We start from the raw sequence: 23,718 nt of genomic DNA, 5'->3' as shown, positions 1-23,718 counted from the left end.
AGGTAAGATCTTTAATAGCATGTACGCAATAAGGTATATGATTGTGCAATTGGGTTTTTCCATGTCACCCATTTAGAAAACAGTGGCAGTGCCTCATTATCTACGTATAGTTTTACGTGCACCAATGTAGGCTATCTATATGTTGAGAACATTAGGGAAAGGATTCTGCTCTGTAGGTGAATCTCATACACTTTATTCTATTTGTGTGCACCCTCCCCACTTCAGTCCTAAATATATACGGTGCAGGAACACTGACACAGTTACTGGCAGGGTGTTATTAGTTTTTAATTGTATGTATACGGCGCTCACCGCCTAAGCGCTATACAGAGAAATCAAACGGTACAATACATGGGTAAATGACAACCAAAAAGAGCAAATAGAAAGAACATGTTTTTTTAGACGAAGTTTAATGGGTTAGAGGGAAGATATAGGTAGGCAGGTTACTAGCAGCAGGAGAACAGAACAGACCTGCCACAAGTAACATTTCACCAGGTATTCCCTTGTTGAAAGATACCTATTGAACCGTAGCCTCTTTGTCAAAGTGGAAACATGGCCAGGACAGGCCTTCTACATTTCAGTGATAAGAGGTCGCTGTAGATGTCTGGGGAGAGACTGAGATAAGTCATTAACAGAGGCCGTGAGTTCAGGCGTCCCACTCACAAAAGAATGCGGCAGCAGGAGGTTTGCATGCTGTGAGTAGGTAAAGGTTTCTGATGGCAGTAGAAGGCAGACATTTGATTGGACACACAGGGGATGGCCCGTCCTCAGAGGGGGCGGTAGAGGTACAGCCTGCATAGCTCTGTGTTTATTCATAGAAATAGGGCAGGAAAAGTGATCAAATGTAGAACTATCACCATCCCCCAACCCTTAATGAAAGACACAAGTACCACAATGCAATTAAGCAGAAGGCATAAAAGGGACGGTTGATTGTGGAACGTACTTTATAGACTTAAAAGACTCAAAACTCAAGGCAAACTGTGAGCATGGTTACTGTGCAATGATTTCTTTCTTTTGGCGCAAGCGTTTTTTCCCACACGTACATCTGTTCCCTTTCTCTTGTCTTTGGGGTTCACTAAGCTTTTTGGATTTGCGGTCTGGCGTGGCCTTCCCTTCTCCCACCTGAGCAGGAGCGATCGTGGCACTTGGCAAAGTTATTAACTATGCGCTGGTTAGGTTGATTGCCGGTTTTAATTTGATTCTAATATCAAGACAAGAGGTTTCATAGTATGTCTACAAATCTTTACTACTTGACACCACAGCAGCAAAGAGAATTTTTTTTAACACAAAATAAGTTTCTTTTTACTTTTAAACTGAAAGTTAGTGATTCAAGTAAACTGAAGCGAAAAACACCCCAAACAAAGATGGAGGATAGGTCCCTGCCACCAACCAATGGGCAGAGATCCTCCCCTATATAAGTCCTTTCCTCTAAGACCACATGCTCTTTCTTTGCTGCTGATGCCACAAGCTAAGTCATTCCCTTCAGATATGTTCTTTGTTGCTAGTCAGGGTTAACACTGCAGTTATTTTGCAGCCTTTAGTCTGGCATTGTTCTACTTTTACACAGTGTGTTCACAGGCCTCATTTCTTCAGGTTTATGAGGGCGTGGTGCTTTGCCGGCCTCAGCACTGGCTTGTCCCCTCAGGCTTGTCAGCATTATTTAATTACCTTCTCATACGCGACCAAAGGTTTTGCGGTAGCACAGAGACAATCGTTTGTTTGTCCTGTCCTGTCACTCCAGGCGGTGAACGCTTTTGCTTTCCTGGTCCAAGTTACTGAGGTCCGACTCGCAGAGACCTTCAAAGCCAGCGCCTGTGGTGCTGCAGGTGAATCTCTCGCCCATTGGGAAGCTCTCCCAACTCGGGCTAGCCTCACCTGAGTGAGGCCTGTTCAGCTGCCAGGCTTCACTTTTTCTCCTCAAGCAAGGTGTTTCCCTCGCTCACTGTCAGTGTTCGAGCATTTCTACTGCACGCTGTGAGAAACCAGAAGTTGTCTCACCCACTAGTCCCCAGGGATCTGTCGTCCAGGTGGCCAGGACGGTTTATAGTCATAATGTAGAAAAAAAAATGTCGACTTACAAAAATATAGAAAAAAATGTAGAAAACAATAATGTCGAAAACCTATACATATAATGAAAAGAGTCAATTTTTAGAAAAAAAAATGTTGAAAAAAAAATGTCAATTAGCACTATCAATAAATAAATAAACAAAAAGAGTATCATTTACTAGGGGGGGTCCCCCACCCAACCCCCTGCACCCAAGACCCCCCGGCCACACCCCCACCTCCCCACCACCCTCTCACCCCTCATACTCAACACATTTTAATTATATATTTATTTATTTATTTATTTCAAAAAAATTCGACATTTTGACTTTCTACATTATTGCATTCTACATTATGACTGACCACCGGCCAGGACCGGTGCACGAGGATCACCTTGGTGAGGAGTCTTCGGGGAGTGGGAGTGGGACACCGGATGGTGAGATGTTGTATACCCTTCCATGTAACACCTTTACCCCATCAACCCAGTGGGATATTAAGAAACTCTACCCACCCCCCCTTTTACAACACGAACACTTACTCCCTGACAGCACGCTTTAAGGGAAAATAGACTAAAACCTGAGCCATGTACCTGACATGTCCAAATACTATGGTCAGGTGAGGTCAGGGAATTATCGTCAATCACTCACACCTGACTTCATTACACTTCCCCACACAGATAAAAGGCGGCGCACAAGAGCACACTCTGAGCGAGGCAAAACACATGAGGAAACAGCAGTTCCAAGATGGCAGTTTAACAAGAGGAGAAAGACAACAAAACAGAAAGGGATCACAAGGTGGGAAGTACCCTTGACCTTTTTGCCAAGGAACTGTTGCTTTCACAAGTCCTCAAGATTGGAAAACATAAGACCAGGAAAATAGTCTGAAGAATCCTGTATTGTGTGGCAGAGATACCCAGGACCCTCACACGCCAATGATCAAGGTGGGGAGAATCGCCAGCCACTGTCATACTGTCCTTGGCTGCAAGAACAAAGCCACTTTAGTGAAAACGACAGAGCCGGTGAGTTGGGGTGGTCAATACAAGACCGGTAATGGCTGAAGCCAAGGCTGCAAGCAGCAACATTGTATGACGAGCATGATGAGCGATTGTACTTTAAACCAAGCTACAATACCTTTGACAGAGTGGATCAGCACCACATGGGTGCTCAATCGAAGGTCTCTGTGAGGTATGCAGCTGAGGAGTAACAAAAGTAGATACATTTGATCATTTGAAAGTGAATGAATAAATGTGAATCAAAGTGGTCCAGCAATGGGTCAAGCAAAAGCCTACGCACAGTCGAATGTCTTCGATTTTGATACAGTAAAGAAAGTTTGTGGCAAAGTGGATAAAGTTGGTCCGAGCCCGGCAGAGGTAGATCAATTGAAAGCCTTATGTTACAGTGGGTCTGAGCCCGGCAGAGGGTGACCCGGGGTGAAGCGAAAATCACCCTAGAAGGATATGTGATAAGGTGAGCCTGAGCCTGGTCGAAGGGGACCAAGGGTGAATCGAAAATCACCCAAGAAGTTGTACATAAGAATCCTGAGGAGAAAAGAACCTTTGAATGTTTGTCCTATCAGGCCCTCTGAAGTAAGAGACTTTGAATGGCAAAGAGACTTTTGTACAGAAGGCCCTGATAGTGAGATTCGAACTGCATCCTCATGCCAGAGAAGCCAGAGACTATTTAAGCTCAAGTGTGCCACCTTGTCCCGTGCTAAAAACGTGTGGAGGGGAATGTCCTGACATATCATTTCTTGAACACTTTTCTTTTACATAACATTGTTTCCCACACTATTTGTTTTTAGAAGTAAGAATTGGCAAAAGGGTTTATTAGTATATGCACTTTATTTTGACAAGACATCACTAGGACTGCTTTATTATTATTTGATGGTCATGGCTTGCTCTCGTCTTTAGATTTAGGATTCGATAGGCATTTTTACAACCCAGTTGAAGTTCAATAAACACCCTTGAACTGGGATCACTTGTGTCTGTCTTACTGTTGATACCATGCCTTCCTTACCACCCCCCGCCAAAGGGGAAAGCAGCTGTACGCACGATGCCTGCTCGGCGTATATAGTAAACATCATTACAGTGCCTTAGTGTTTAACAGCTGTTCCCTCATTTATTGTGTCACAAGTCTATGTGCAGTGTATTATTTTAGTTTTTCTTTTCTTCTATTCCCTCCCACAGTTTCATACCCAGTCATTCGGTGATCATGGTAGCTAGTAAGGGGGTGAGGGACCTTCTTCAGACAATGCCAGTACCCAAGTTAGGCCTTCAAAGAAACATTATAGGTTGGGGGAAGATGGTTCTATCAGAGGGTTTCGGGAGGTATCCCCTTCTGCCCTGCCATCAGTAACATGGGTAATTCAGGATACTATGGATTCTGCCCTTCATGACCTTAATTCCACTCTTGCCTCAGCTTTTGATAAACTTATTAATAAAATCTCTGATTTTCACCCTCATTCTGAGGCAGGGCCTTTGCTTCCAGCGCATGTGTATTGGAAGTTCAAGCATTTGGAGGGACAACTCAGTCCAGTTTCTAGTTCCCAAGGTCAGGGGCTCTCCTCTAAAAGGGGGCTAAAGCAAAAATGTGTTCATGAGGGCCCCACTCAGTCGCAGTCTTTTCCTTCCTGGCCAAGTCAGTCAGGGCCAACTACTAAAGTCCCTTCCGTGCCCATATCTCCGCAGGATAGTTCTGAAGATTCAGATTCCCTGCCCAAGAGACGGAAGAAAAAAGGGGCCTTTGTAGATCTCTCCCAGGGTGGCGTCCGTTGTTGGGCAAAAGAGGGTGCCTTTCTTCGATCCTTCCCTCATTCAGCATCCCAGGTCAGCGGAGTGGCACCCATCTGATGCTGTCTCTGCTGTCTCTGCTGTCTTGAAACACTGGGTTAGGAGACCCTTGCTTAAGGAGGATAGGAACAAGCTCCGCTCTGAGTGTCCTACACCTGTCATCCCAGACAAGGTGGCCCTTACTCCAGATATCGACCAGCCCATGGTTTAATTCCTATGTTAAAAAGGGAAGGACCCCAAAAAGGGGGTAGATAAGGCCTTGAGGGGCTGTCAAGATAAATTGTTAGATATCCTGGGTCCCCTGACGCAGATTTTTGAGTTATCAGAGGATGCTGTGCTCTCTGATTCACCTGTAGATGTTCAGGCCCTCCGGGGCTGGGTGCAAAAGGCCACCTGCCTGATCAGCAATACGAACACCACCATTTCCAGGGAATGGTGTAAGGCACTCCTTATGCAGATCGATAAAAAATTGGCAGATATGGCAGAAGTGGTGGCAGGTCCCAAAGCACAGGGCAATTTGTTTCGGAGAAAGGTTCATTAAAGACCTATCAGCTTATGTACTTACCTTATCAGCCCTAGATAAGGCATAGGCTATCACCGGAAAAGTTTTTGCCCCTCGGATTTTTGAAAAGGCTGGAAGAGGTAGAGCCTGCTCCTCTAGCCGCTCCTCCCAGGACTATGCCCATCTCAGGCAATACACATACAGAGGTGCTCACAATTCCTCCTCTGCTCGAGGGGCCCAAATCGGACAAAAGCGTGGTTCCAGTGGAGAAGATGTGCCCGCAGGGGTACTGGTAGAGCAAGGACAGCTCCTGGAAATACCACGTGTTTCAAATGTTTCCTCCCACAAAAGTTTAGGGGAAAGGTTGGCCAAGTTTGTTCCTCAGTGGGAGGCGCTCACTTCAGATTCCTGGGTGTTACAAACTGTGAGAGGTTTTCAACTAGAGTTTTATTCCCCTCCATGTCAACTGGCATTCTCTCTTTCTCTCTTCTTCAACAAAGCCAAACAGAAATTAGTCAATGCAGAGGTCTTAGACCTCATTTACAAGTGGGTGGTGGTGCCGGACACCTTCAGGGCCTTTCAATTCCTAAGGATGATCTTCCTAGTCCCAAAACCCGAGGAAGGGTTTCATCCAGTTATAAATTTAGGAGTCTTCAACTCTTTTGTGGTTTATCAATATTTCAAAATGGAGGGAATTCACCTGCTCAGAGACATCCTTCTCCCTGCAGTTTAAATGGTCAAAATCGAACTCAAGGATGCATACTTGGTAGTCCCAATTTACCATCCCCACCAGGAGTTTCTCCAGGACTCGCACTTGGCAGTTTGCCTCCCTCCCATTTGGCCTCTTATCATCCCCATGGTGCTTCACCAAGCTAATGAAGCCAGTGATGGCTCATCTCAGGTCATATATCTGGACGACACACGCTCCTTCTAGCGCACAGCTTTCAGACTCTTCAGATTCATTTGGCTTTAACAGTCTCTCTTTTGCAAGTGCTGGACTTTGTCATAAATGCAAAGAAGTCAATTTCCAGCCAACGCAATGTATCCAATTTCTGGGCTTCTGTATAGATTCCAGGCAGTGCATCCTGCTGCTTCCAGAGAGCAACCTCTCCAAAATCCGAAAGGAGATTCGCCTCCTCCTAAGGAAGGGGAGGGTCTCCCTCAGGCAGAAAAACCAGGATAGTGGGGATGCTATCAGCCTCCATTCAAGCCATATTTCCAGAGCCACTTCATTACAGGGCTTGACAACCCCTCAAGGGCAGACATCTGCAAAAGAGTCTGCCTTACAACTGATAGTGCTGTCGCCCAAATCCAGGGTAGAACTCCTTTGGTGGCTCAGACACATGGACGCCTGGAATGGCACAGCTATTTTTGTACCATATCCGGATGTCATGCTGGAGTCGGATGCCAGCAGGGGAGGCTGGGGTGCTAGGATAGGGCAGGTGTCCACTGGGGAAAAGTGGTGAGATCAAGAGCAATCTCTGTATATCAACTGCCTGGAGCTTTTAGCGGGTTTCTTTGTGGTCCAGAGTCTTCTCAAAGATCAGGGGAATTGCTGGGCCCTTCTTCGGATGGACAATGCATCGGCAGTTCGGTACATAAACCATCTGGGGGGATCTCGCTCCAAGGCCCTAGTGGATCAGGCAAGGGATTTTTGTAACTATTGCCTGGACAGGAATATTCTATTAAAAACACAGTACCTTCCGGGGTCCAGCAATGCAGTGGCGGACTGGAATGCGAGGTGCCTTCAGGACAGGACCAACTGGACTTTGGACAAGGCCATTTTTGCCAAGATCTACTCTCTGTGGCGTCCAATTCACATAGATCTCTCGGCCTCCAGGCTCAATTGCAAGGTGCCCCATTTTTACAGTTGGAGACCCAATCCCAACGTAATAGCTGCCGATACTTTCCTTCAGAATTAGTCGGACCCCCTATCCTATGCCGTTTCCCCTTTCGCTATGATATCAAGGGTCCTAATACAAGTGTGCAGGCAGGCTGTAACAATGGTAATAGTGACTCCCTTTTGGACCTCTCAGGTGTGGTTTCCGGCACTGCTGGAATTGGCGGTCCATGTCCCTCGACTTCTTCCTCTCCACCTTCATGTAATAACGGATCCATAGGCCTCCCTCACAATCTGGCCCATCGGGGGCATCTCTCCCTTATGGGCTGGAAGATTTCAGCTCTTACTGGTGCTTCTGAGGGCTTTCGCAGGACTCTCTCTGTATCATCAAGGTCTCTTGGGCAGCCTCCACCAAGTTGAGTCACACCTCAGGTTCGAGCCGGTGGGTAGTTGGTGCGTGGCTCGGCAACTCAATCCAGTTTCTGCCCCTCCAGTAGGGGTGGTTAATTTCTTGGTTCAGTTGTTCAAGGAGAGTAAGGCGTACAGAACTATTAACAGGTTCAGGTTGGCCATTTCTGCTGGGCATGTGTTGGTTATGGGAGAGCTGGTGCGTAAGGCTCTTAAATCTATGTGCATCAAAGTCCCACCTAGAGTTAAGTATTCCCTTTTTGTGGAATGTCAATTTGTTCCTGAATTTGTTTCAATCTTGGCCTCATAATAGCAAGTAAACCTTGCAGCAACTCTTCTCCAAGCTGACCATGTTATTGTGTCTTCGTCAAAGCATTAGATGTGAATAATAAAGCACTTTCCTCTCAAGGGGTAACCTTCTTTATCTCTAAGAGAACAAAATGCAAGCTTTTGTCATTATCATATCCTGCTTTTCCAGAAGATCACAAACTATGTGTGGTGCAATATTTAAAATGTTTTGAACAAAATACTGTGGGGCTTAGATCCTCAGGTGCCTCTCAGCTGCTCATTTCTTAGCGTAGACCCCATAAGCCTGTGTCCCGGCCACTTTAGCCAGGTGGGTTAAGTGGATCATGAAAGAAGCAGGTATTGACATTTCCTCTTTCGGAGCTAATTCGGTAAACGGTGCCGTGGCATCCATATCCACCTTCTTGGGTGGAAGTTTGGAACACCTTTTAAAGGCAGCTGATTGGTCCAAAGAGTCCACGTTCAAGACCTTCCATCATAAGTGTGTTAAGCATGTGGCTATAGAGGTAATGCAAGGGCTTTAAACGTGCATAAAATGAAGCCTCCTGTCTTTAAATAGAATGATCAATCACCCTCGCTAACATGAGAGGGGGTTAATATTCTATTAAAGATAAGGAGGCAAGTATTAAACCACCCACCTACCCTTCTCTTTTTTGTTTGTATGTAGCTTCTGGGTGAGGTGTTCTCGATCCAAAGAAGTTCCAGGTATGTTCCGGAGTGCAGTGGTGCAAGCAATCGGCGGATCTGGTTGCTGATTAGGATTTCGTGCTGCAGTGCTTGGTTCTCAGGAATGGCATCTGTCATATGGCAGCTGCAGAAGAGGATATGGTCTTAGAGGAAAGGACTTATACGGGGGAGGATCCCTGCCCATTGTTTGGTGGCAGGGCATGACCTATCCTCCATCTTTGCTTGGGCTGTTTTTCCCTTCAGTTTACTTGAATCACTAACTTTCAGTTTAAAAGTTACAACAAACTTATTTTGTGTTAACTCTTTTCTCTTTGCTGCTGTGGTGTCAAGTAGTAAAGATTGTTAAGCATAATACTCGCCTCCTTGTCTTTAATAGAATCTAACTCAAGTTAGTGAGTGGGAATAACCATTGTACTTTGCAAGTTTGCATGCTCAACTGCGGGGGCAATGTTTGCAAGTGTTTAGGTAGCGGAGGTGAGGTTACCTCAGGAATGGTGGCATGCGTCCTCTGGTCGTGGCATGGGAATGGGTATGATGAAAGAATACGTGCGCAATGTGCTTTCTTTTTGACGGATTGCCATTACATCATAGAACTTTCGCACTACGGTTTAGAACAAGCCAGGAATGGTTTATATATAAGGATTGTTTTCAAGGTACTATCATGGTAACTCCTCAGTGGATAAGGAGGTGTGCTTTTGTTTTTCACCACCGTAAGTGTGCAAGGTAATGGCGGGGGCATTGTCACAGCGGGGCAAGTGCCAGTGGCACAGAAAAGGGAGCCTTGGTATTACCTTTTAAAGGAGGAGAGTTCGAACCTCTGGTGTGGCAAAAAAGTGCATTTTGGAAAGATTGGTCAGCCCTTTCCACCTTTGTGCCGGCCCCTCATTCTTCAGCCTGCTGAAAGGTGCAGCCCCTATTAAAGGAGCACACAGAGAGCTCACCATTCACAATCATGGATGCCAACTTTTGCAGAGCGCCCTTGAAGGTCCTTGGACGTTGCCCTCACCACAATGGCTTGTGCTCCAATAATGTTCATGTTTTGCTGAAGTTCAGTCATTTCCTGCCATTTTTGGACCCGTGTTTGGGTTTGCCTTGGCTGGTGCTCGGTTGCATGGAGGTAGCTGCATTTGGAACGGGGTGAAGGAAAAAGGCAGCTAATTATAGGATGCACCATCTATGCCTGCACCTAAAGATTTATCCACATGCAAATGGAAAGGGTACTTGCAATCCGGTAAAAATCAATCCCCATTCCCATTGAGCCACATGGAATGGGGATGATGCTAACAACGGGCCTGTTAATGACGGGCCCATTGTTAGCATCCTGGCCTGCTAGCGGGTCCCGCTTTTCATGTCTGGTCTGACCAGCTGGCAGGCCTCGTGATAGGGCAGCCCGTAATTAACGATGCCGGTCCCGTACCGGCACCGTTCATTACGGGACCCCCAGGGTCCTAATGAGTCCCACAGTGTCTGCAGTGCAAGGGTGGGCTATGACAGCAAGCCTATTGCATGGGAACGCTATTATGCTGGGAGGGGCAACATTGTCTGGGGTAGCTCTGTTTTGTTTTAATTGTGGGAGCTGGTGAGACAGCTCAGTGGGTTGAGCACATTTGATTGAATTGTTTTGGAAGTTCTGTTGAAATATCACAACCAGTCACTTGGTGTTTCCTAGGCCGGGGCTCCTGCTAAGATCCAAGAGGGCTGGCATGGATGTAGGGACCTAGAGCCAGGGTGATGATACTGCACTCTGATAAGGTAACTCAGCCAGTTATTTATTATTAATTTTGCTATGATTCTTATTACGCCTCCCAACAAATGGGCACATTTGTAATAGTTAAGTATGCTGAGTACCTGCTAAAAGTCTGAGAGGGTTCACAGGATGCATTTAAGCTCAAGGGCAACCAGTTTGTCTTGGAAGGAGGACAGCGCAGAGCAACACAGGTTCCATGCTAGGAGCACGTCACAAAAGATCAAGTGATTGATATCAGTGGGGACATGTGAGATAGGATATTGATTTGACCAATGAAATAACAGGGTGCAATACAACACTGCTGTGTCACCAGCAGGACCCGGGTTCTATACCGAGCGCACCTGTTAGTGAGTATAGTCACTTTTGGGAATCCCAATAGTCCAGCTGGTAGAGCATGGGTCTACAAAAGCAAGGTCCTGGGTTCAAGGTGCCTCTCAGGCAGGTGAAAGGGCAGAGGCATTGAGAAGAACAAGCAAGATGCAGGTGAATATTTTCAAGCGGGCTGTACCGTGTATTGGAAAGTTTACCAATGTAGCCTAATTTTACTAATGGGTTGCTAGGTTTGTAGGTTATGTTGCAGAAGACTGGATCGACAGAAGGGCACAGTAGATAGGTTTGTATCATGCAATGGCACAGTCATAGAAAGGGGGAGTTTGGCACAGGTATCAAGTTTGCAGGCCTTCGCCTGGTATTAGATTGGGTACAAGGAACATTGCATGGTCATATAAAAGGTAGACTTGCTGTAATGGTGTATGCTTGGTAGAGGGGGTGCAGTTCAGGAACGTGTGGTGCCTCGGGAGAGATCGCTCACACCAGGAGTTAGGTCTGGGTACCAGCAGGGCTATGTTGAGTTTCTGAGTGTATCACGCACACTGGGTTGTGCAGATTGGACATCAGAAGAACAGGTGCATGCAATTTCTACTCTGGAAGGAGAACAAAAATAATAATGTTGCAGTTGCCAGTTAGTAGGGGATGTGGCCAGAACAAGGTTAACTGCAATGGCAGGTTGCATTAGGATGTCTGCATGTTCCAGGTAAGACTTGCCCATTGGAGATAATTTCCGAAGACTTATCAGTAGGATCGAGATCTACAGTCTAAGATGAAAGGGCAGCAGCTGGTGATTGAAATAATAAACAGCATTGGTATATAAACAATACAATTAAAATAATAAACAGCATGGTTCAGGAAGGAGGACAAGGTAGAGCAGACAAGTCAGAACGCCTAACTGTCAGCTAGGGAAAGTGGCAGAGTGTGCATACGGTTCCTGAAGTGTTGCATGCCATTTTTCCAGGTAATGTAGCTCAGCGAGTTGCATTACCACAGATAAAATAAAAGGGGGATTACAAGGTCACAAGTTGGAATATGGTCACGGTTGACTTCCAGGTAGATAAAAAATGCCAATATTAGGTGTGCAATGATAATTCTATACAGCTATGGCCATATTGCTTTGGCAAAAATGTATAGAAATAAGATACAAAAATAAACAATTCAAGTTTGGTGGCATCAGTTGCTTTATGGTGGTTTCCACATCAATGTATACTGCAATACATGCATTAGGATATCGACTTGGTCCAGGAAAGTGTGGAGCAATGCGGAGAGGGGTCGATTAGCAGCTCCAGGTAAGACATGCAAGTTCCAGAAGGAATATCGGTAAGCACTAAAGAAAAAGGAGCAGTTCAAGAAGGTATGATGGAGGGGGCGCTGTTGCACTCAGGAAAGATGGCCGCCTGATTTGTGAGCTCCGTACCGGGAGGCGCTGCTTCTTGTGCAACTATTCACGGTGCTACACGGAATCCTGCCTTGAGCATGGCCGCGCACCACTGAAGTGTCAGTGCGAACGCTGAGCCGGTTCCCGTTTCCTCAATTAGCCTCTCCGCTGACATTCAGCCTCGGGAAGCTTGACCGCAAGCCGGCGCTTCCCTGCCCCGCCTCTCGCGTCCAGAGACATCACCGCCAACGCCGAGGTCTTGGAGCCTGCTGTGGGGGAGGGGCTCCGTGCGCGCGTGGTGCCTTCCTCTCCCCCTCTCCTCTGCGAACTGAAGCGGCCTTAGTTGAGGAGCCGACCCGGCCCCTACACACATATCCCCTCCTGGGTGGCATTCTGTTCCTGCTTCCTTCGGGCTCCGGGTGAGTCGCTTCCCGCGGCCTGTGTTCTGCATGGTGTCTGGAGCCGGGCTTGCTTTGTGGACATTGTGGTGAGTCTCTGGGGCCCGACCACCATGCCAGTGGGGCCTGACACTCCTGCCTTCCCGCCATCTTCCCGGAGACGCAACTGGCATTTCTTTTAGCCCTCTCTGCCACCACTTACGTGACTGGGGCCTGCGCTTCTCTGGGCCCCCGACAGCCTGGAATATCTGAGGCTCCTGTCGCCAACACAATCCGGCAGGCACCGCCCCGGGGCCACGGGGTCCCCTGGACTGCACTCCCACTGCTCCACACCACTGGATGAGGGCACCATACCCCTACAAGTTGCCCAGAAATCTGAATCCTACCCAACCCCCGGTTGGGTTGCAACATCACTGCTTTAAAATCTGGGCAGCGAGCGCCTTCTGGCCCTTCTCCTCCCGCTCCTTACGCCACATGCCCACATGGGCTCCAGAGCTTACGAATTAACACCATTCAATGATGGCGGGCTGGGCTGATTCCCCTCACCAAGCCAGCTGAAACCTGGGACTTTCGCTCCAAATATGCCCCTGATCTCTCCCTGTCAAAAAAGAAACTATATTGTGCCTCCTATCGCAATAAATATATGTATATTGGTCTACGCCAAGCTGCTTATAAGTCGCTTGTGAAGAAATCCGTGTTGCAAGGTCCTGACCTTAAAATCAATGTAAGCTGCCATTTTAGGTCAATCTGCCATTTTAGGTTTGCTTTGTAAAGTCACCCTGTGAGTTAAAATGGTGGACGATGTCATTCCAAAATACAACATGGCCATCTTGACCTCAGTATGTAGCTAATATGTAACTTGCCTGCAGGCCACTTGTCGAGGTCGTGAACTGAGACCTTGTCCTTCGTTGACTTGTGTGTAAAGGATTACTTGTGCAATGAAACTAATCCACGAGCAATGTATTCAAATACTGGACGTAGAACACTTGTTTAACTACATTGTATTAATGTTTGAGAAGACCTGCATGGGAAATCCCTGAATACACAGTTGCCGTATAGGCTTGTTGATATATGTATTAAAAGCAAACCAGTTATATGCGGATGTGCGAGACTTGGCATGAACCCTAGATCGGTGATGTATTAGCGCAATATTAACCCGAAGTGGGGCTGGACATCGTGCTCACAAACAGTATAAAAAACCAATTCATTCTAATGTACAGCGTCTCTCACTGAACACATTGAACCACGCTGGAGTTCGTTGTGTTGCACTGAGGGCCGATAGCTATCTGATTTTGCTCTTTTATCCGTAACTGGATTCAGTATAAAATAAAGTACTTTGTATTTTCCTTTGTAACCCGTGTTCGGTGTATTTCCTTTTGGGGTACTCAGCCTCGATATTTTGATTTTGTTTTCACAGTTGGCGCCCGAATAGGGACCCTCAAGATTCATGCCGGATTGTTGAAGGTTGACGCAGGCTATCGGACCGGGATCGGACGGTGTGACAAAAAGGGGTGTCCCACTGAACGAGATGCGACACCTCAGCAGCGCTGCACGACCCGATCCCTGGACGATTAGCTTGTGGTCCGAGACGGCATCTTGACGAGGGTCCACTTATCGAGGCGGGCAGATTTGCCGAAATCACCATACACGAGGTAAGATTAGTTAGGTAAGATTCTTTGAAATCCGATCGGACCTCCTCAGGTTTGTTCAGGTGAGTCGTGACCGACTCTTAATTCAACCCTGATAATTTGAATTTGGCGCATTGTATCTGCAGGCACAATTATTGACCAGTTAACACCAATAATTTGATATGCCTGGGTAATTGTCTACCTGCTTCAGGACGTTGTTCCGCAGCAATAGACAATCTTTGGAATTTAGCTGTCCCGCACCACAGGAGGGGTCTCCGGCATGTACTATGTACTGTAAGCATGGCATTGGAAGTATAGTATTTAATGACATTTGGCGCAGACAAACCATACATGCCTCCGAACTTCAGTGGCCAATCATGGGTAGTTTTGAAAACCCTCGTATTGAGTATTTAGAGTAGATTCTATTAAAGAAAAAGGCTAGACCTGCAGCATTTGATGTTTTGCAGAATTGGAAAAAAGAAGCGTTGCAGCAACTTAAAAGTAGAGAAAAACATGCGCGCCGTCATAAGACGAATGCCGAAAAGGCATTATTGTATGACCAAGATAAACATTCTGAATCGACTAGGAATATGGATAGGGCTTTCTCACTTGGAATTCAGAAAATCTATCCTTTCAAAGACCTCCATGCTTCCGATGAATTCATAGACAAATTGTTAAATGAACGAAGGCCTGGTGCCTCTGCGTCACCTCCGTATGTTCCTCTTCCTGCTGCTTTGCCTCTTCCTCCTGCTATTCCTGCTCTACCTGCTGTTGTTCCCGTTGTTCCTGCTCATCCTAATGTTCCCCTTCCTCCGGCTCCTCCACCTCTTCTTATCGCACCAGTTACAGTACCTCCATTGAATTTGCCTGCTCCCTCTCTTCCAAGTGGTCCTGAGCTGCTTGTAGTCGATCGAGGTGCAGGGTCAAAGGTTGTCACTCGCAATACTGTACCACCAGAGAAGAAACGTGATTTGATTGCATGGGCTAAGCATTGTATGGCGAGGGATGATCAAGCTAATGTTTTTGACACACTTTGTAATATGGATAATTTTCCTGAGAAAAATGTTTTTATTGAAGGTTTAGGGATTCATTTATGTGTAATGTGGGGAAAATTAAATAATGCAGATCTCCCGCAAGGGTTAAGGGATCTAAATACTTTAGCGTTTTCTAGAGACACTGTGGAGAAAGTAAATGAGCATGTCGAGAGGTTATTTGGGTATAGAAAGGAGTTAGAAAAGTTGCAGAATGAGGATGACGAGGGGGAAAGTATGTATGTGCAGAAACGGTTCCTTCCTTGTCGTAAATCGATATCTGAGGAAGCACGAATTTGTACAAAGGACGCGCTTAGATGGATTTCAGATATGTCGATAACTCCAGTTGAAGTATATGACACATATAGTCGGTATACGCCAGAAATGCAGAGGAAAGTTATACAGGTAATGATAGAGTACCTACTGTCACGACCTTATCCCCTTCCTGGGGTCACGGGCCCTTAAGGACCTCGGATGCCCTGGAGCCAGTCTTGCAGGAACGGGGTTTCAATGAGCATTGGACCAGCATGGCCGCCCCCAGGTGGAATACAGGAGAACTGCATCCTGCGGTCTAGCTTCCAGGGTGGGGCCCGCCCCAAAGACACCTGGGAGACTGCCTTGCTATTTAAACCACGCCGTCTTGAGGCACGCGCTTTGCGTTAATCTGCTTAGCAGCATGACGCTCATCTGGTCCTGTCCAGTATACCTCCGGCTTCATCGACATCCAAGGCCCGAATCTTCTCCATCCTTACCTGCATCTCTGCATCCTTCGGCTAGACGGTGTCCTCCGGCTTCGTTGACGTCCAAGACCAGTCTCTTCTTCATCCGACCCTGCATCTCTGCATCCGTCGGCCAGATGGTGTCCTCCGGCTTCATCGACTTCCAAGACCAGTCTCGTCTTCATCCTTCCCTGCACAGCTGCATCCACCGCCTGAGCAGTACCCTCTCCTCCCGGATTTTCGAGGACAATTCACCTACGGGCCGCCCTGGCCTGCAAGATAAAGCAAATCACAGGTTAGCCATTTGCAAGGACGCTTCCGCGCCACTTGGCGTTCACTTACCTGTTCGGACACGCCTTTGGCTACTTCGCAGCATCATCACCTGCAGCAATAGTAAGAAGGTTACTACCGGAGAATTCATCACGGCAAAACCCCACCCAAAGACATTGTTCCACCAGTCAAGACTCACCTGAATACTTACCTGGATAGGAGTTGCAGCCGGCCTGAACTCCGGCCCTCGCCAGTGAAGGAACTCGGCGATACAGTGCCACATCGACATGCCCCTGCCCAGCGTGGCAGGACGGAGAGTGCATCTTTACATTATACAAGGTGAGAGCCGTCACTGGGGGAAAACTACAGGGGGAACCCGGGTGGAGGGTCTCAAAGAAGGAGTAGTTTCTAAATTGCCCCTCCTGTCTTCCAGTGTTACCTCTACCGATTCCAGGGGCAGGCGAAGGGTTCCGAAGAACTTCCCGGTTATCGAGAGGCGCCCCCATGGATACACAAGGTGAGCATTACACCTACAGGATGATTGTGTAAAAAGAAAGATTAGTTGTCCCACAGAGTTATTGAGTATTTACAAGAGAGCTTTTTCACTTGACACTTCTTCGACTGCTTTAGCGCTCGATTTAGCTCTGTTACTTAGTAAGCGTTCAGAGCCACCTACTTCTCAGTTGCCTATGAGAGAGGTTCCTCCGACATTTGTCCCAAAGGTTGAAATTGTGGCCGATGCTGCACGGGGTATAGTCGCTGTGAACATTCTTGCACATTATGTATCACAGTTTGTCCACGTCCCGTTCTCAAGACAGGAAGTGAATACTATTAGACAATCTATTCCTGATATTAGGAAACTTCCAACAGGATTCTATAAAGAAATAGAGTCCGTATTGCAATCCTCAGTGTTCACCTTAGGTGATATTGATTTGTTATTCCATGTACTTCTGCCTGCAGATTTGTGGAAACAAGTTAGAACTATAGACAACGTACCAGGGTTGGGAGATACATGGGTGAATATAACTAGACTCGATGGAGAAAGGCCAGCTGGTGAAAGACCGCGTCAGGTAATACTAACTTTGCCTGATAGAATTATTGCAAAATTAAAAACCATAATTCCAGAGAAAAGAATTATTTGGGACAAATTTACGGCCTGTGTCCAAGGAAAGTCTGAGGGTGCTACCGAGTTCTTTAATCAATTCGAACAGGTATTCTCGGATTTCAGTGGACAAGACCTAGGCACAGAGTCTGGGAAAAGGTTGTTTGTGGACAAATTATGCATGGATTGCTGCCTGACATCCAGTCACAAATTATGTCTTCTGAGAGCACTTGGCAGGAGAAGTCCCAATCAGAAGTACTGCACATGGCTCAGTACTACGAGAACCGTGTCAATAATGAAAAAGATAGAGTTGAAAAACAAAAAGGTGATTTGAAGACTAATCTGCTATTACAGCAAATTGTTAGAGGCCCCAGAGGGGGTAGTTCTCAGATTAGATGTAAGCATGTCCCGCAAGGGAATGTGCCCTTGGGTCCTGTGAACATTAACCAGTGTGCCTATTGTCGTCAAGAGGGTCATTGGCATGCACAATGCTCCATCCTTCCACAAAGGTTGAATAACACATTCGGGAATATGGGTAGACGATCCAGAGGTCGCCCGGATGTAGGGGGCCCTGGTAGAGGTCAGTTTACACAGGATCCTCAGCAACCCTTTTTACAGGATAATCTGATTTCGAGTGTGGACACCAGGAACATATTTGATCATCCTTCTGCTGCATATTTATCTGAAGAGCTTCCTTTTGATGACATTCTGTTTCGTTAGGATTGCCCAAAGCAGGGTTTGGAACCTTCACCTATTCCCGTCAATCAGAAAGGTCCCTACATTGGAATGGTGGTGGGAAATAGGAAACATCAGTTTTTGATAGACACTGGAGCACAGAGGTGTTCCATTGATCATTCACAGGTTCCAAACATTCCACTGTCAGGGCAAACCAATGTTTCTGTAGGGTTTTCTGGCACGCCAGTTGTTTGTCCGGGTTTCTTTGCCAGTACCCATTTCTTTGGATCCCTTTACGGACTGTCCATTTCTGTTGACTTCAAATTGTGGAGAGAACTTGCTGGGGTTGAACCTGTTAAAAGAATTGAATGCAGTGATTTATTGTTCTTCTAATGGAGTGCGCTTAACGATTTCACCACAGCAATTTTCTGTCTCGCAATTCTTGACTAGACCTTTGCCGCCAGAATTCATTAATGTGCCAGAGAGTTTATGGGCTGTTGACGACAATGATGTCGGTGTTTTACAGATTGAACCTGTTAAGATAGTTTTGAAACACAGAATCGAGCTGCCACGCATTCCGGAGTATAAGATTTCAGTTGAGGGCGAGCAAGCTTTGAAATGCATTGTTTCCGATTTTGTGCATTGCGGGGTGATTGAAGAAATTTCAGGAAGTTTGTGTAATAGTCCGATTTTACCCGTGTACAAGAAGGGCGATAATGCAATTCCATTCCATTTCATAATTGATTTACGTGACATTAATAAAGTCGTCGCTCCACAATTTCCAATTATGCCTGATGTGAGGACAATCTCAACCATGATCCCAGCTACAGCTACTTACTTTAGTGTTGTGGATATAAAGAATGCTTTCTTTAGTATTCCTATACACAAGGATAGTAGATACTTGTTCGCGTTCACCTTAGGGGGACGCTCGTTCACATTTACTCATGCACCTCAAGGGTACACAGAGAGTCCTAGCATCTATAGTAGGGCTTTGAAAGAACAGCTTGATACCCTTGAATTGCCCTCTACTTGTACATTGCTTCAATATGTTGATGACTTGCTTTTAGCTGCTGACTCTAGGAGCGCCTGTAAGGAGGGCACTGTGTTATTGCTTATCCATCTTGCTAAGCATGGTCATAAAGCTTCGCTTAAAAAATGTCAATATTGTTGCCAGGAGGTCACCTATTTGGGCTATCTCCTGTCAAAGGAGGGAAGAAGATTGACACCTGAAAGAATAAAACACATTTCTGGCATGTCTGTCCCAAATACACAGAAGGAAGTTAGAGCCTTGATAGGTATGGCTTCTTACTGTAGGTTGTGGATCCCAAATGTTTCGCTAGTGATCAAACCGATGTTGGTTTTGACAAAGAAGGGCATTTCTTTGCCATTGCCGTGGAACGCGGAACACCAGCAATCGTTTGACTTGCTTAAGACTGCATTATGCTCTGCACCAGTTTTGGGCACACCAAACTATGAAAAGGCCTTTGTGTTGTTTGTGCATGAATGTGATGGATGTGCTTTGGCTGTATTAACGCAGGAACATGGGGGGAACAATATGCCGTGCAGTTACTTTTCTTCCGCCCTTGATCCTGTAGCATGCGCTTTGCCAAGATGTTTGCGAGTTGTCGCTGCTGCGTCTGTAAAACAGAGTGAGGGAATGGTCCTAGGCCATGATCTAACCCTGATGGTGCCTCACTTTGTAGATGTTCTACTGAACCAAACCCAAAAGCAATACCTCACTTCTGCAGAGTTGACAAGATATGACTGATCTTGTTTGCTCCTCACATTCAAATTAAGAGATGTTGTGTTCTTAATCCGGCTGAACTCCTACCTTTCCCACGAGATACTACTTGCGGCGATGAAGAGTCACATGACTGTATACTACCGAACAAGAAACAAAGGGTAGAATTGATTTGAAAGACACTCATTTGGATAATCCGCAAGGAGAGCTGTTCTGTGATGGCTCTTGCTTCAAACTTCCGGATGGTACATCCACAGCTGCTTATGCAATCACCACATTAAGCACAGTCGTGGAAACCAAGAGAATTACGCATAACTCTGCGCAGGCCGCAGAGATTATAGCATTGACCCGAGCTTGTGAACTTTCCGAAGGGCTTGCAGTAAACATATATACTGATAGTCAATATGCCTTTGGGGTGGTTCACAACTTTAGGAGACTTTGGTCAGAGAGAGGGTTCCTAACTTCACATGGCACTAAAATCCAACATGGCTCCCTAATAGTACAACTACTCTCAGCACTTGCGCTCCCTACTCAGTTAGCAGTTAAGAAATGTGCAGCACATCGAAAGATTACAGATGACATAGGGAAAGGGAATGCTCTCGCTGATCAGATAGCTAGACAAACTGCTACCGATCCCTTTATGGAGATGCATGTTTCAAAGGAGACTGTAAATGTTTATGCAATGGACGAGGGTGTTGGGTCTGTACGGGATATCCAAGCTGATGCCATGTTAGAAGAATCCAAGAGGTGGGCTGAAGTCTTGGGGAAACTTGATGGAAACGGGTGTTGGGTGGACATAGATGAAGGGAAATGGCTACTCCCTGATGCGTATATAATGATGATGGTCATCATGGCCCATGGTCCTACGCATGTATGTGCCCAGAAAATGACAAAAATGTTAGAGAAAGTTTGGGAAAATGACAAAATTTCGAAAAATTGCCCAGCACTACGTCCAGGATTGCATGATTTGCCTACAACACAATGTGGGAAAGGGGACAGTAACTCCAAGGGGAAGTTTTGGGCCACCCTCTGTCCTCTTTGAAGTTATCCACTTTGACTTTATTGAAATGGAACGATATGACAATAAAAAATATGTGCTGCTGGTCATCTGTGCTTTTAGTAAATGGGTTGAGGCTTTCCCCGTTAAAGATGCTACAGCCATGACTACTGCGAAAACCATGATTAAGGAGTACTTCCCGCAGTTCGGGCTACCAAGAGTTATCTGGTCGGACAATGGTCCACATTTTGTCGCTGCTGTAATTCTGCAGATATGTGCGGCATTACAAATCGACAAACGGTTCCATTCGGCAATACATGCTCAGAGCACTGGACTAGTAGAAAGACACAACGGTATCATCAAGAACAAGCTCGCTAAGACGTGTGCCGGCACCAAACTAAAATGGCCAGACGCCTTACTGATCGTGTTATTATCCATGAGTACAACCCCTCAAACTAAGAGTGGGCTATCTCCATTTGAGGTGGTAATGGGGAGACCTGCCAATATCTGGAACCTTCCTAAATGCAATTCATTGAGAAATGTTGAAAATGTATTACTTTCAGATTATTGCAGCCAGTTGACTGAAAACCTGTATTTGCTTTATCACCAGGTACGAGAGGCTTTACCTGTGCGATACGAGGGCTCGGGCCACAATATACGGCCTGGAATTGAGCGCTCTCCCTGCCTTGCGCCTCGCTGGCGTGGCCCGTTCCAGGTCCTGTTGGTCTCCCAAATAGCGGTGCAGGTGTCTGGAAGAAAGAACTGGATCCACACGTCCCACGTCAAGAAACGTCCTCACCCAGTGCCCAAGTTACAGAAGAAACAGAACCCCTCGCTAATGCTGCAACCAGCGATCCCAGAGCAGTAAATAGCGCCGACAGTGTGTCGGATCTCTCTGAGCCCGTGAGGCTTGGGGAAGCCACCATTTTGTCTCCAAACTCTCCAAAAGTTTTGCATCCGGAACCTGCTGTTTCAAATTCGGCATCTTCACTTGTCTCTGATACGTTGCTTCCAACGGGAAGTGACGACACATTGTTTCCGGATCAATCAGTACTGGGAAAAGTAAGGTACAATCTGCGTCCAAGAAAATAGACTTACGGCACGGATTTGCTGTGCATCTGACAGATTTACGGCATGGTTTGGCTGTGCATTCAAAGAAGAAAAGGATCATCGAGGGCTTGTTTTTGCCCAAATTTGAGAAAGGGGATTCTGTTGGCTAGGGTTGTGGAAGGACTAAGAAGTCGCGCGGCCGGGAGGTCACCAGCAACGAACATTGGGGGTATCCGTCTGAAGACTACAATGCCTGCTACATCTCGTATGGGACTTGTAAATGAGGGGGTGACCAACTGGGACTATGGACAATATGCCTGGGCCCCGAAAATGTATTGCTGTGTTTTTATAATGATATTTTTTTTTTTTAGTCACTGTCTTAGGATTGTGGTACCTTGAGGAAATATATCCTTTAGAATCCTTGTTGCCCCCTGAAAGTGTATCTACTGTTCCTACTCTGTTTGTGCATTTACATACTCTGTCCCCTAGGGACTCTCAGCATAGACAAAGGTACTACAATAATACTCTACTACTTATCATGAATGCTACGCATGTCATTTTTAATAAGTCTAACTGTTTGGTCTGCTCACATTTACCGCAACAAGGGTCTAGGTTGGTACATTCATCCTTTACCTTTGACAACTGCTTGTTATGCTTCTCTTAGAGCACTGTTCTTTGGCCGTTGGAATGATAGCATCTCAGGGAACTTTGATGGCACCAATTTGAATAGTTTTTAGAAACGTATTTTGTCTCCCCTGGGATGCTCGCTTTTCGCAAACAGGAGTAAACCTAACGTTGCTTCTATTAGGCCTTCTGATAGACTGTCTCGTCCTTTTCAATCTTTGATTTCCTTTAAGATGGCTTCGATAGGCAATAAGGATGCCATGTCTCCTTCTTACACTATTAATCATAGCCCCGATTCAGTTTCTTTTTGCATACAAAGGAATGGAATTCAGTCAATGGGAGATTTTCTAGGTTGTGCCAACGTTGCAAATTTGACTGGGGAAAACAGACCTCTGTATGTAGGCGAACCTGTCTACTTTGTTTGCGGTAATGTAGCATTCCCATGTTTGCCCAGGGATTGGCAGAGCACCTGTTATTTAGGGATCCTGTTAGCTGGGGTGTTTATAGCTAGTAGGAAAGAAGTTTCAAAGGCTCGTCCACGGCGGGACGAGAATGGTGACACCCCAGCACAAATCTTGGGAGATATAGCAAAATCAGTTGTGCCATTTTGGGGGCAGATAGCGAATTCCGAAGATATCAGAAGACTAGCGAGAGTACTGGGGAGAACCATCAACCGGACCACCGACATACTCTATAATATGACATTAGAACAAAAGGCGATGAGACTAGTAGCACTTCAAAACCGGATGGCATTAGATGTCATTCTGGCTGAACGTGGTGGAGTGTGTAAATTAGTGGGGTCCGCTTGTTGTGTTTTCATTCCAGATTCCTCCCCAACCATCTTCAAGGCAATACAGAATCTGCACGTCCTTAGTTCAGAAGTGCATGTTCCCAAGGGAAATTGGGATCTTAGCGCTTGGTTCTAGGACTTCTTGTGATCTTGGGGTTGGAAGGTACTTTCGGTCTTGCTGATTATTTTGGGAATCCTGTTGTTTCTTTGTTGCTGTATTCCGTGTCTACCTAGTATATGTTCGATGCTAGGGGGATGTTGCGCACAAGTGATAGGTACGATAGGACATAAAGTGTATGCCCCAGATAAAACTTCCAAAGAATATGTGTTGGAAGAAATTTTTAGTGAATGACCTAATGGCAATAGATATTTCCGACAGCGATTCAGGGTGCATGGACGATGATGCATTGAGTTATTTGCAAGGAGATCCAAAGTAGTTTTAGCACTTGGCATAGGCCAAAAGGAGGGTTTGTCAAATGACAAATTATATTGTGCCTCCTATCGCAATAAATATATGTATATTGGCCTACGCCAAGCTGCTTATAAGTCGGTTGCGAAGAAATCCGTGTTGCAAGGTCCTGACCTTAAAATCAATGTAAGCCGCCATTTTAGGTCAATCCGCCATTTTAGGTTTGCTTTGTAAAGTCACCCTGTGAGTTAAAATGGT

General features: G+C 46.1%; 1 protein-coding gene across 2 annotated transcripts in view; it reads right to left on the bottom strand.

Moving 5' to 3' along the window:
* The window catches only part of FLT3 (fms related receptor tyrosine kinase 3), an 842,728-nt gene that overhangs the window by 76,272 nt on the left and 742,738 nt on the right, over positions 1 to 23,718 (bottom strand). The window lies entirely within an intron of this gene.

Source organism: Ambystoma mexicanum, chromosome 7q (genome assembly GCF_040938575.1).
Source record: "Ambystoma mexicanum isolate Mex_15411 chromosome 7q, UKY_AmexF1_1, whole genome shotgun sequence".
Lineage (NCBI taxonomy): Eukaryota > Metazoa > Chordata > Amphibia > Caudata > Ambystomatidae > Ambystoma > Ambystoma mexicanum.
This window is presented reverse-complemented; position numbering and strand designations above follow the sequence as displayed.